The sequence below is a fragment of the Anolis carolinensis genome, chromosome 5 (genome assembly GCF_035594765.1).
Source record: "Anolis carolinensis isolate JA03-04 chromosome 5, rAnoCar3.1.pri, whole genome shotgun sequence".
Lineage (NCBI taxonomy): Eukaryota > Metazoa > Chordata > Lepidosauria > Squamata > Dactyloidae > Anolis > Anolis carolinensis.
The window spans coordinates 18,845,749-18,858,477 of record NC_085845.1 but is presented as its reverse complement, the minus strand read 5'-3'; the positions used below and the strand labels follow the sequence as shown (position 1 = coordinate 18,858,477).

The window sequence follows — 12,729 nt, the reverse complement described above, 5'->3', positions numbered from 1 at the left end:
AATGAATCTGGGGGTCCACCAACATATGAATACCAAAAGAACAGGGTTTAACCAAATTGCACACCCCTACCTGCCATGCAGGAAAAGCACAATCAGAGCACCCCTGATAGATGGCCATCCTGCCTCTGTTTAAAAGCCTTCATAAAGGAGCTTCCACCACACTCCCAGGCAGATACTTCCACTGTTGAAAAGCTCTCACAGTGTGGAAGTTCTTTGTAATGTTCAGGTAGAATCTCCTTTCCTGTAATTTGAATCCATTGCTCCAAGTCCTAATCTCCAGGGCAGCAGAAAACAAGCCTGCTCCCTCTTCCTTATGGCATTCTTTCATATATTTAAATATGTCTTCTTAACCTTCTTTTCTGCAAGCCAAACATCCCCAGCTCTTGAAGCCACTACTCATAGGGCATGGTCTCCAAACTTTGATAATTTTAGTCACCCTCCTCTGGACACCTTCCAGCTTGTTAATATCCCTCTTGAATTGTGTGGCCCAGAACTGGACATAGTATTCCAGGTAAAGTTTGACCAAAGCAAAATAAAGAGGCAGGATGTTCTAGGCACTATACTTTTTTGATGCAGCCCAAATCCCATTGGCTTTTTTAGTTGCTGAATCACAATGTTCCTTTCTAATTAATTATCAAAGAACTGCTTGTTAGAGAGAATTTTTCTTTAGCTTGTTATGCTTGTTCTTGAGTCTCGGTTTAAATGTATTAAATAAATAATAAAGAGATCCTTTTGGGAGTGGACTTTTATCAGTTCTGACACACTTCAGGGCAAGAAAAAGTCAGAATGCACAGCTCCCTTAGCATCTGAATCAATTTTTCCACCACTTCTCTGCCCTTCCATGTTAAATGACAGAGCTGGGCATCTATGGTTCTTCACATGTTTCTTGCCTGTATTTTCCATCACATACCATGATGAAGCATTCATTATGGGAGCTGTATTTCAGAAACATCACAAAAGCTACACTTTCCCCATCCTTATGCTTATCAAATGGGCATCAATACAGCTCACAATACTAAGCAGAGAATATCACAAATAGGACCATGATCTATAATTTCTATTTCATTTTTTCTGTTAATCAGTCTGTGCGTTCCCATCCTGCAATAGAACATGCAATAGAAAAATATACAATAAAGATGCAGATCTATGCCAACTTCCATAGATAAGAGCAGCTTTGAATCATGTGGGGATTATTCCTGAGCAAGTACTTTCAAGTACTTGCTTGAGAAAGGAGACCAATGACAACTCTCTCTTATCTTGTCTCATTACAACCTATAAGAATAGCCAAAGCTGACAGACAGTGGACTACATGGCCCATTGGTCTGATGCACTACAGCTGTTTGTGCATGTGGGAGGAAAGTGCCTCCTGCCAGGTCCCTGAGCTAATATTTCTCTTTACGGTATTCTAAGAACAGATGAGCCAGATCGGAAGGTGTTTGCCAAAGGGCTCTCAGAGGTCAGACTGTTTTTCACAATGATTTACAGCATTTCTGCTTATTCCAGCACTCTTTGAGCTCAGCAAGCCCCATCTGCTATGGCAAACTAGTTTCTCATCTCGCACCAGATGGGATTCAGTACCCTGTCCTTGAGACACTGGGATAGGTCAAAATAGAAGTTCTGCCTTTTGTGCCAATAATTGAAGAGAAAGAACCATTTTTAAAAAACAGAAACTAAGGACAGAGTTTATATCGCAATTCTAATGATATTATTATTATTGTGTTTACCTATACTCCACTTTTTCTCTCCACAAGGAGACTCGAAGATAAGACTGGACTTATCATTTAACAGAACAAAACAGGTGTAATTGTGCAATAGAGCTAGGACTCATGGACACACCTAATCCACCACCAAAGAACATCCCCCCCCCCAATCCTTTGCTGTAGTTCCTAAAGTAACTGATGGGAAAATGCATCTAGCCACAATGTATTATGATCTATCTCTATTATAAACAACATATTTTGGAGTAGTTTGCTCATGAGAAGGCAAGAGGCATTAGCAAGAGGCAAGAGTAGTTCTTGGCAGAGAAGAAAAGTGCCATTGATACTTTGAAGGAAGACCAATATAGCTGACTGCATTTTTGGACTATTCCTGGTAATGTGTCTCATGGGGACTGTCACAATGAGAGGCAACACTTTTTAATTTGCTACTTCACGACTGGTCAGCTGCCTTAGGTACCTAATACTGCAGATCAAAAGCTTGGTGTTAGGAATAGAACTTGAGACACTGACCTTAGTAGTCATCCTGGATAAGGGATTCTGGCAGCTGGTATAGTCCAAAAGATCCCTTTCCCAAGCAGTAATAAGAAGGCAGGGTTGGATGTGACAGCCCAAATAAATCTGATGCTCTCAGGTACTGTAGAAGATTTGCCCTGAAGACATCATTGAAGATAGATTCAACTCCTATTCCAATTGGTTTTTGAACCTATATAAGAGTAAGTTGGTGTGAATATTTATCAGTTAGCAAACAAATGGCACACTTAAAGCAAATGCCATGTATGTGAACTTCATCAGAGAAATGGCATGGAAAGGAAGGTTTGAGATGGTATATCCTTCCCTGCAGTCCTTTCCAAAATTGTACCACCATCACCTGAGTTCTGATGCCATGCATATTGACAAAGAAGTAATATACGCTGTGTTCCATATGGCTTACTCCCTACTAACTGTGTTTGGATACTTAAGTTTATTTTATTCTAGAACGAGTGTGGTGTAGTGCTTTGAGCATTGGAGTATGATTTTGGAGAAAATGGGTTTAAATCCCTACTCAGTCATGGAAGCCCAGTGAGCAAGCTTGGATAAGTCACACACTCAGTCTCAGGGAAAAGCAAAGACAAATTCTCAATGTTCTGAACTATTTTCTCCATAACTTTCCCCTCTCTTTTTCTATCAGTACTTGTGGACTTTCCAATGCAAAGCTTTCTTTCCAGCAGCGTCACTTTCAATGAATGTGGGCTGTAAGCAAATGTCCTATCAAATATTATATATAGAACATTTATGACTGAATTTATAGCAACAATCTCTGTTTGACTTTTGCTTAGCCTTAGTATGACAGTCAGTCACCAGAACGGTTACCATCTATGGTTTCTTCTAATGCAGAGTTCTGGCTTATTACAACTGACTGACTACCAAGCTTGGCCAAGTGATTGGCTATAAACCTGGTGAAATTTATTGAAACCCTCCTAAAATGCAATTGGATGATTTTAATAAGAATTAATTTTATTACACTTAAGTAAAAAGACCGAATGGAAAGATTCAATCCCATGTTGCACTGGCATAAAAACAACATTGTTGCATTGTAAAATAGGTGGGGTGTTTTATGACCCTGGGTGAGAGTTTCATTGTATTTAGAGTGAGAATTTAATGCTGTGGTCCCCATTTTGTGGTCCTACAGATGTTTTGGACTTTAGTTTCCAGAATTTCTGATTGTTCAGTAAGCTGTTTGGAGTTTTTACAAGTTAAAGTCCAAAATACTCAAGCAACCAAAGTTTGGGTGCATATCTTTTATTTTCAGGTTCCAGTGAGAATGCCAATATTGCCACTGAGAAAAATTCCGATTTACCTATAATGGGACTCACTCTCTAAAAATCAAAGCATATAATTTCATTCCATTATCAATCAATCAGTCATTAAATTTACAGTCCCTTTTGCTTCAAATTTCTTACATCATAGTTCACCAAGAACAGCTGCAGACATTTTTTGGTTCGGGTTTGTGACACTATCCAGAACCAAAGAATACTCTGATAGCAAGAATCCATCAATTTTTGAGATCTTGGGGAGGTTGTTTTTTGTCTCAGCTGTTCTTTATTATTATCTTTTAATTTCTTGGGAAGGTGTATGTGATAAGAAGCCAGTATCTGGGGAAATTATTTATAACTGGTCAGGTGACACTGCTCCAGAATGCCTGCATTGTAGATTTGCTCTTGTGTGCATTTGGCAAAGAAATGTGACCCTGGGGAAATAAAAGGCTTCATTGTTAGCTCCTTATTCATAAACCTTCAAACTTAGGAGTCCACACAAATTAGCCACAGTGACTGATGGGATCAAGATGTCAAGAAGAGATTTTGCATGGGGCAGCATTCCTAAAATTGCTCGAGAGCGACTTAACTGAAGCTAGGGCTGACTGGTGTGAAATTTAAAGAATTATTCTCCTCGTATAAACTGCAAAGTATTCACAGGATCAAGGTCACTTGGGCTATTGGAGGAAGACAAGGGAAAGGGAAGAGAAACACACTTCAGAGTTATTGTTATGACTGATTTCATTGGTTTCTCACAATGGCAGCCAGAAAAATATTAAAATAGCCAGAGTATTCTTTTGACTGAGCTGACCTATATCCTACTTTTGGCCTTTATTTTTGAAAGGTACTAAAACATTCTTCAAAATAAATAAATGCATTAAATGCTTTATCCTAAAGGAAAAGGAATGCTGCTCTGTGAACATCAATCATGATGCCAGAAGGTTAAGCAAATTCCCTGCTTCTCCTTTTCATCTTGGATCTGAACCTTATTTCTAGCTGAACAAAGAAAGCTGAGCCCTACCTTGATATTAGACCGAATATTTTAACAAGTAGTTTGCTTTGCAAATAACAGGCAAACCGTATTTCTTTCCTAACTGGTGAATCCATAGAATGAATGGTTTGTGAACTTCAGAAAACTTTTGAATTAAGTAGCACATTGCAAACGGATTAAGAAAATAACAGAAAATCAGAGAGAGAGAAATTAGCGAAAAGGGATATTTATTATTTCTTGTTTGACTTTGCTTACAAAAGCTCAAGCTGGTTTGTGTCAATGCACACTTTGCTTCACAACAGTATTTTCATTGCATTCGGTGATTATCTCTTATTTCTGCACATTTTGTCCAAGCAGTTTTATACTTCAATCTTAGAATTGCCTTTCCTGAGGTATCTGGTAGCATGGCCTCAGAATTTTAGCATGGCCTCAAAATTTTGTTAATCTCCCAGGACATCTCACTTCATTCAACTCAATGAACTACTGAAATGCACAAGGCAGGTGGAAATGTAATAAACTCTTCCTTGCTGCTCAGTGAGCTCTGAACAGACAGAACCAGCAAGAGCCCTTGGCTGAAAGCAGTGCCAAGAATTGGGTTGATTTCTTTAAGTCCCGGTGAGATTGAAGAGAGTGAGCAGAGTACAATGAAGGAGAACAATGGCTTATGAAGTGTGAAGAAGTATGCAAGAACCCAAGGTTAATTTAACAAGTAGCAAGATAAATTTCAACAGGAATAAATGTACAGTTATGCATTTAGGGCGAGGGAGGGGGCACGCCAAGATAAGATGGGCCAAACTTAAGGTAAAGGTAAAGGATTTCCCCTGACATTGAGTCTAGTCATGTCTGACTCTGGGGGTTGATGCTCATCTCCATTTCTAAGCCAAAGAGCCAGCATTGTCCATATGCACCTCCAAGGTCATGTGGCCGGTATGATTGCATGGAGTGCAGTTACCTTCCTGCTGGAGCAGTACCTATTGATCTACTCACATTTGCATGTTTTTGAACTGCTGGGTTGGCAGAAGCTGCAGCTAACAGCAGGAGCTCACCCTGCTCCCCAGATCTGAACCGCCAACCTTTCAGACAGAAGTTCAGCAGCTTAGCTGTTTAACCCGCTGCACCATCAGGGGGTCAAACTTAGCTTAAAAGAAATGTGTTAAAAGGCTGTTGGGGAGTCATAGAGCTCATACGGTATACACTGGCTGATTATTGCACAGCCAGACCACATGACCAGGAAGAAAGAGGTTGCAACTGTAAAGGCCAGGTACTCTCCCAAAGCTCTGTAGCTGCTTGCAGACCAATCCATCAGTTTTCCCTATGCTAATGAGCATAAGCTAAAGATCTTCCCCTGACATTAAGTCTAGTCATGTTCTACTATGGGGGTTGATGCTCATCTCCATTTCTAAGCCAAAGAGCCGGCATTCTCCATATGCACCTCCAAGGTCATGTGGCCGGTATGACTGCATGGAGTGCTGTTACTTTCCTGCTGGAGCAGTACCTATTGACCTACTCACATTTGCATGTTTTTGAACTGCTAGGTTGGTAGAAGCTGGGGCTAACAGCAGGAGCTTACCCCATTCCCTGGATTTGAACTGCCGACCTTTCAGTCAGCAAGTTCAGCAGCTCCGCGGTTTAACCCACTGCGTCACTGGGGGGTCCTTGAGCATAGAGGAGGAGAAAAAGGAGGAGGACTGGGCATAGGTATCAGGCTGCATATACTGTGAATATCAAAATATGTGGCTGCTCAAGTGCCATTATGTAGTCTTTTGTCCTTAAGAACAGTCTACTTAAATTCTGAAGGCCAGAAATATTTTAAAGATAGGAGTGATCTACTTAACGAACTGATGGCTGCCTCTCAGTGTGGCGTTTGAATGGATTTTCTGTTCAGGGTTTTCCTGCTGCCTTTTCAAAAAGAAAACAGTAACCGAGGATTATTTTAGCCTTAAACATTTGGACAGTGCTCTTCGCAAGAACTCTTTCCAGCAGCAGCTTCCCTTATATAGTGTTGGATTCCAGTTCACGGGTTGCTGATTTTTTTTTTAAAGTAAACATGGTATTTTATTTTCTAGGCCACTGTGATAATTAATGCAGGCAGTTGGCAAATTCAGTGGTCATGAAGGGCTGTTAGAATGGACCAGAAAGGGGCAATAAATATTTTCTGTGTTTCCAGGGCAAGTTAACATTCTTTCCATTCAGCAAGGATCACAAGTTACTTAAGATTTGTAAGCCTATTTGTAGAATAAAGGTTATTTGTAAGACCTATTTGTAGAATAGAATTATCTGCTTTAAACTGGAATACACTAGTCCGCACTGCCAGGTAACCTGAGATATAAACCGATAATCTGGGGAAAGATCCTGGGATATAGAAGCAGTGTGGAAGGGCACTAAGAGAATTGTGTCAGTGAAGCCCATTTTCACAAGCACTCACTTTCCCATCTCATCCTCTGCCTAGTTGGATGATTGTTAGCAACATCAACATTAGCAAGGTGATTACTTCCATATTTTTTTTACTTATACAAAGGTTATGTGTCTCAGTTTTTATTATTGTACACACACATATTGTTAGTTTTGAATGAAAAGTTTGCTGAAACCTGTAAAGCTGCCCTTGTTTCCTTAAGCTATCTGTGTTATTTCTGCCTCTGGTGTTACATTTTCTGTTTGAAAAGTAATGTGCAGAATTGTTTAACATTTATATAAAGCTATTCTGAACATGAAAGTCACAATAATTAATTAGTTTAAGTAACTTTCCATGCTCTGCCCATTCCTCCAGAAAACATAATATAATTCAGAATCTGGGCGGCTATTTAAAAAAATCTAATCTAGTAGTATTTAAAGTGATTCTTATTCGAAACAAATACTGCCATCTTGTGTTGGGATTGAGAGGTGTTAAAAATACTAAATTTCATTCTGCATTCTGTTTATTTTGAAATAAATTTCACCCAATTCTACAGCTATGACTTTTTTTTTCTTTAGTCATATTTATTTACATCACTTTGGTCATCTGACCATTTGGTTTATGTTTGTCTTATAGGCTAAAGGCAACTAAATACATCAGCCCCATCTACACTGCCATATAATGCAATTTAAGCTGCATTATATGAGTGAGTCTACACTGACTATGTGATGCAGTTTCAAACTACATTATATGGTAGTGTAGATGGGGCCATAGTCACAATGAATGCTCCACCTGCATTTAATGATCCAATTATCTTATACCTTTCAACTGGAACCAAAATATGTTATTGTAAACTTCCAATTAAAGGCAATCTAGCCAGTTTGCAGTGCAGCTGGTACTGTGCCCACCTATGTTACAAGCATACCATATAAGTGTGTGTGTGTGTGTGTGTGTGTGTGTGTGTATAATTCCATCCCTTTCTTACATGTATAGATTTCAATGTGCAGTTTTAGCATGAATTTAAATCAATGATCAATGCAACATAAAATAACTTCAGTTTAAACTGGATTGTAATAATGGTGAGGAATCTAAAGTAGAGATAAGAGAGGGAAGAAAATTAGCTCTCGAATTAGGTAGTGCTGGGGAAAGAATTACTTCTAGAATTAGGATGTGAAATAATCCAAATAGGAAGAGGTCACTCTGGCTGGATCTACTCTGCCCTATATCCCAAGATCTGATCTGAGATTATCTTATTATCCCAGATTACCTGGCAGTGTAGACTAATATGATCCAGTTCAAAGCACATAATCTGGGATCAGATCTAGCCTTTATGGGGGAAAAATCCCAATGCATCGATTTAAAAGATTTCTAAACAAATGTTTTAAAAAAATTCAGGGCTGTCATCTATGGACAGAACATGTAATTCTCTTGACAGCAACACTGTCCCCTAATCCCCAGCCTGCGAAGCTAAGCTTGGAGGCGTAGTGATGTTGCACTCTATTTCAATGGCAAGATCTCAATCCAGACTCTTCTTTCCTACATCAAAGCAGTGCAAGCAGAGTTCATAAAGTTTAGTTGGGACAGCCATGGTTTTCCAGATGTTTTGGGACTAGCGTTTCCATCACACTTGACCACTGGCCAGCCATGCTGGCTGGGGATGATGGAAGCTGGAATTTAACTATGTTCGGAAAACACAAGTACACTATTTTGCCATAATTCAGTTGCCTTGAAACCTGTTTTGAAAACAGTGACATGTGCATTTAATCATTTGTGATAAATATATTCCCTTGGACGATCTTGAAATCTGCTTGATTCTTGCTTTGTATTGTATGGGGATGAATGCTGAAATTTAGGCTATATTTTTCCTATTGTTTCCACCTTTTTTCGCCTAGTCTTCTATAGTGCTTTGTCCTTAGACAGCCTTTTATTAATGCATAGTAATGCTGTCAGCTCTCAGCATTTATCTCTCCTCATAATATAGTTCCTCTTCAGTAGTTTAATCATAATGAAAATAAGGCTCCACTGAGATGGACTGCCCTGGCTGCCTATTCATAAAGCTCATAATTATTCCCACCGGGGGTTTGGCAAGACTAAACTGTTTCACAGGATATTTGTTAAAAGCTCTTTATATTTTTTTATTCAACCTGACATCATTTCTATATTCCTGCCAGCAAAATGTCATGAAGGTATACCAGTTCGCAATGCAGCTGGTACTATGCCCACCTATGTTGCAAGCATGCCATATATATATATATATATATATATATATATATATATATATATATATATATATATATATACACATACATACATACATACACATATACAGTAGAGTGTCGCATATCCAATGTAAACGGGCCGGCAGAACGTTGGATAAGCAAATATGTTGGATAATAAGAAGAGATTAAGGAAAAGCCTATTAAACATTAAATTAGGTTATGATTTTACAAATGAAGCACCAAAACATCATGTTATATAACAAATTTGACAGAAAAAGTAGTTCAATACACAGTAATGCTATGTAGTAATTACTGTATTTACTAATTTAGCACCAAAATATCATGATGTATTGAAAACATTGACTACAAAAATGCGTTGGATAATCCAGAACGTTGGATAAGTGAGACTCTACTGTGTGTGTGTGTGTGTGTGTGTGTGTGTATAGACACACACACATATATTATTCCATCCCTACATGTGGTACAGCCCTACTTGGATTGCGAGTGTGTCTGATTTAGGGGCCGGGCTGTGGCGCAGCTGGTTAGTAACCATCTGCAATAAATCACTACTGACTAAGGCCATGAGTTCGAAGCCTGGGTCAGATTGAGTGCCCAACCATTAAATAGCGCCAGCTTGTTGTTTACCTAAGCAACCCGAAAGACAGTTGCATCTGTCAAGTAGGAAATTTAGGGACCAGTTATGCGGGGAGGCTAATTTAACTAATTTATGTCACCATAAAAATGTTCAGCAGTGTGTGTGCTGGAAGATGGGGAAGTATTCCATCAAGGACTTGGCCTCACAGTGGATGATGAAGCAGCAGCTCCCCCTGTGTCTCTGTCTCTGTGTGTCGTATGTCTAATGGCATTGAATGATTGCTATGTATAGGTACATTGTGATCCGCCCTGAGTCCCCTTCAGGGTGAGAAGGGTGGAATATAAATACTGTAAATAAATAAATAAATCAATAAATAGCACAGTTTGACACTACTTTGATTGACGCAGCTAAATGCTATGGGATCCTGGGGTTTGTAATTTAAAGACGCACCAGCCCTCTGTGGCACAGAAGGCTAAAGACCTTGGGAAATTACCACTCCCAGGATTCCGTGGCAATGATCCATGGCAATTAAAGTGGTGTCAAACTGTATTAATTCTACAGTGTAGCTGAACCCAGTATTATTTCACAAGCGGAGCAAGCAGACTACTCTTATCAAGCAAAATGTGAAAAACCATTATTTAAACAAAAGCCTCTGCTGAAGCCTCACTAAGACCCCTTCTACACTGCCCTAAAGCCCAAAATTTGATCCCAGATTATCTGATTTAAACTGAATTATATGTGTCTCCACTGCCACATAATATGGGATAAACAGATAATCTGGGCTCAGATCCTGGGATATAAGGCAGTGTAAAAGGGGGCCTAAGGGCTCTTCCACACAGTCCAATAACCCAGAATATCAAGGCAGATAATCCACAATATCTGCTTTGAACTGGAACATGTGTTTATGGGATACTAGAAGACCATCTCCTTCCCCAAGAAACATAGGCCCCTTCCATCCCCACATTTTCTGCTTTGAACTGGAATATATGGCAGTGTGGACTCATATCTGAGAAAATGTGGGATTTTATTCATCTGTGTGGTAGGGGTCCCAGTCATGGGGTGTTTTTGGGTATACTAATAGGAATTAAATGGTTTGACTGTTTATTTTTAATAGTTTTGATGTTTGATCCTATTTTAGTCTCTATACATTTTTAAGGTTTTAAATTGTATATTACATTGTTTTTAGTGTTGTTAGCTGTTGGGACTCTTTTTATTTATTTATTTATTTATTTATTTACAGCATTTATATTCCGCCCTTCTCGCCCCGAAGGGGACTCAGGGTGGATCACATTACACATATAGGCAAACATTCAATGCCTTTTAACATAGAACAAAGACAAACAAACATAGGCTCCGAGCGGGCCTCGAACTCATGACCTCCTGGTCAGAGTGATTCATTGCAGTTAATTGCAGCTGGCTTGCTCTCCCGCCTGCGCCACAGCCCGGAGAGATATAAAGTGGGAGATTAATTGTCGTCATCATCTCCCCCATGGAAATAATAGCAACAGTAGTAACAAGTAGTAACAAGTAGATATGCCTTGACAGTGAACTGTTTGAAGGAAAATATAGTGGGAAGATGAGAGAAACCATTTCTTCAAATTTCATGGCAGGGTAGAAATTGTCACATTGCCAGGGCTCTGCCAGTACACAAGCACAGGTGCCCCAAAACAAACACCCAGCTTGTGTAAAACTGTTTAATTAAAGCAGCACTTACTGTCTGTCTGGTTTCATAGTCCAAATGCAAAACATGAAGATAGCACTCAGCTACAGAATATAAGACAAAGACCGATAGCAAATGCAGATGCAGGTTCGAGAAAACACCATCAAAAAGGCCCAATACAAAAGTCAAATGCCAAGAGTTCAATTAGTAAAGTCCAAGGATCAAGAGTCTATACTATAATCAATAGCCAGCCCAGAGATTCAAGATTCCAGAGTTACGAGAGGTCAGGATAGTGAAAATCCACAAACCTGGGGGTGGGGGTGTAAACAGCAACAGCCAAAGTAAAACAAATACTTTTCTCCCAAAGATCAGTCTCCAGGCTAGCTCCTTATATCCAGTAAAACCCAGCTGCAACCTATCTCTTGCAAGCCTCCATCCTCAATTGCTTTACTCAGCCCTTTAGAATTAAGACTTACCTAAACCCCTTCCATCACCAACTGCTAGTCCTGACACCACCAACCACCATCAACTGCAGAACATGATACATGACATAAACCAGCATTTAAAATCAACTCTGGGCAGACAGTTCAATAGGTTATTTTGGGAGACTAAAATTCTTGTTACACTACAGCAAATATGACTATTCTTATTTTTCTGCTGTTCATCTGCCCATATTGGTAGTCTAAACTTGCTTACTCACTGGTTAGGGGCTTTTGTTTCTTAGGCTATAGCACTCTTTCTTCTTATGCCTGCAGTCATGGAGTGCATCTACACTGTTGAATTCCTGCAGTTTGATACCACTTTAACAGCACTGGTTCAATGCTATAGAACCACAGGAATTACAGGCCCCATCTACACTTCTATATACTGTAATGAAATTTGAAACTGCATTATATGGTCACTGTAGACTCATATAGTGCAGTTAGATGCACCCGTGGACAGCACTGACAAACACACATTTTGGTGCCTCAAATGGTGCCTGTTTCTAGGTATATTTGACTGGCTGATTCCAAAAATTGCACTATTTTTCACTTATCAGCTCTAATTTTTGAGATGTAAAATATATGTGATCTGTCAATTGCCATCAGGCTCACTGATAGAAAACCATAACAGCATCTAGGAAACCAGAACTGATGCAGTCAATACAATGCAATTTTCTGAATCAGTGAGCCAAATAACCCCAGAAAGAGAACTTAAAAGCAAGCCACCAATATTTTTTTGTTGGGCAATGCAGTTTGCTTTCATTCTGAGCAATTGAAAAGGGCAGATTTTGAAGTTTTCATAACTCACTTAAAACGTTCTATTGCTTAACCACTCTGTATATTTTAAATGCAGCCTCTGAGTTTTCACAAGCACTATTT

At 39.3% G+C, this 12,729-nt stretch overlaps 1 long non-coding RNA gene across 2 annotated transcripts in view; it reads right to left on the bottom strand.

The window, feature by feature from the left end:
• Positions 1-11,985, bottom strand: part of LOC107982879 (uncharacterized) — a 29,911-nt gene extending 17,926 nt beyond the window's left edge. For both annotated transcript variants that reach the window (XR_010006527.1, XR_010006528.1), the window contains exons 1-2: positions 11,677-11,985; positions 2,229-2,421 (exon numbers count right to left, since the gene is read on the bottom strand). This is a non-coding gene — a long non-coding RNA (uncharacterized LOC107982879). The remainder of the gene's footprint in view (positions 1-2,228; positions 2,422-11,676) is intronic.
• Positions 11,986-12,729: the final 744 nt, after the last annotated feature.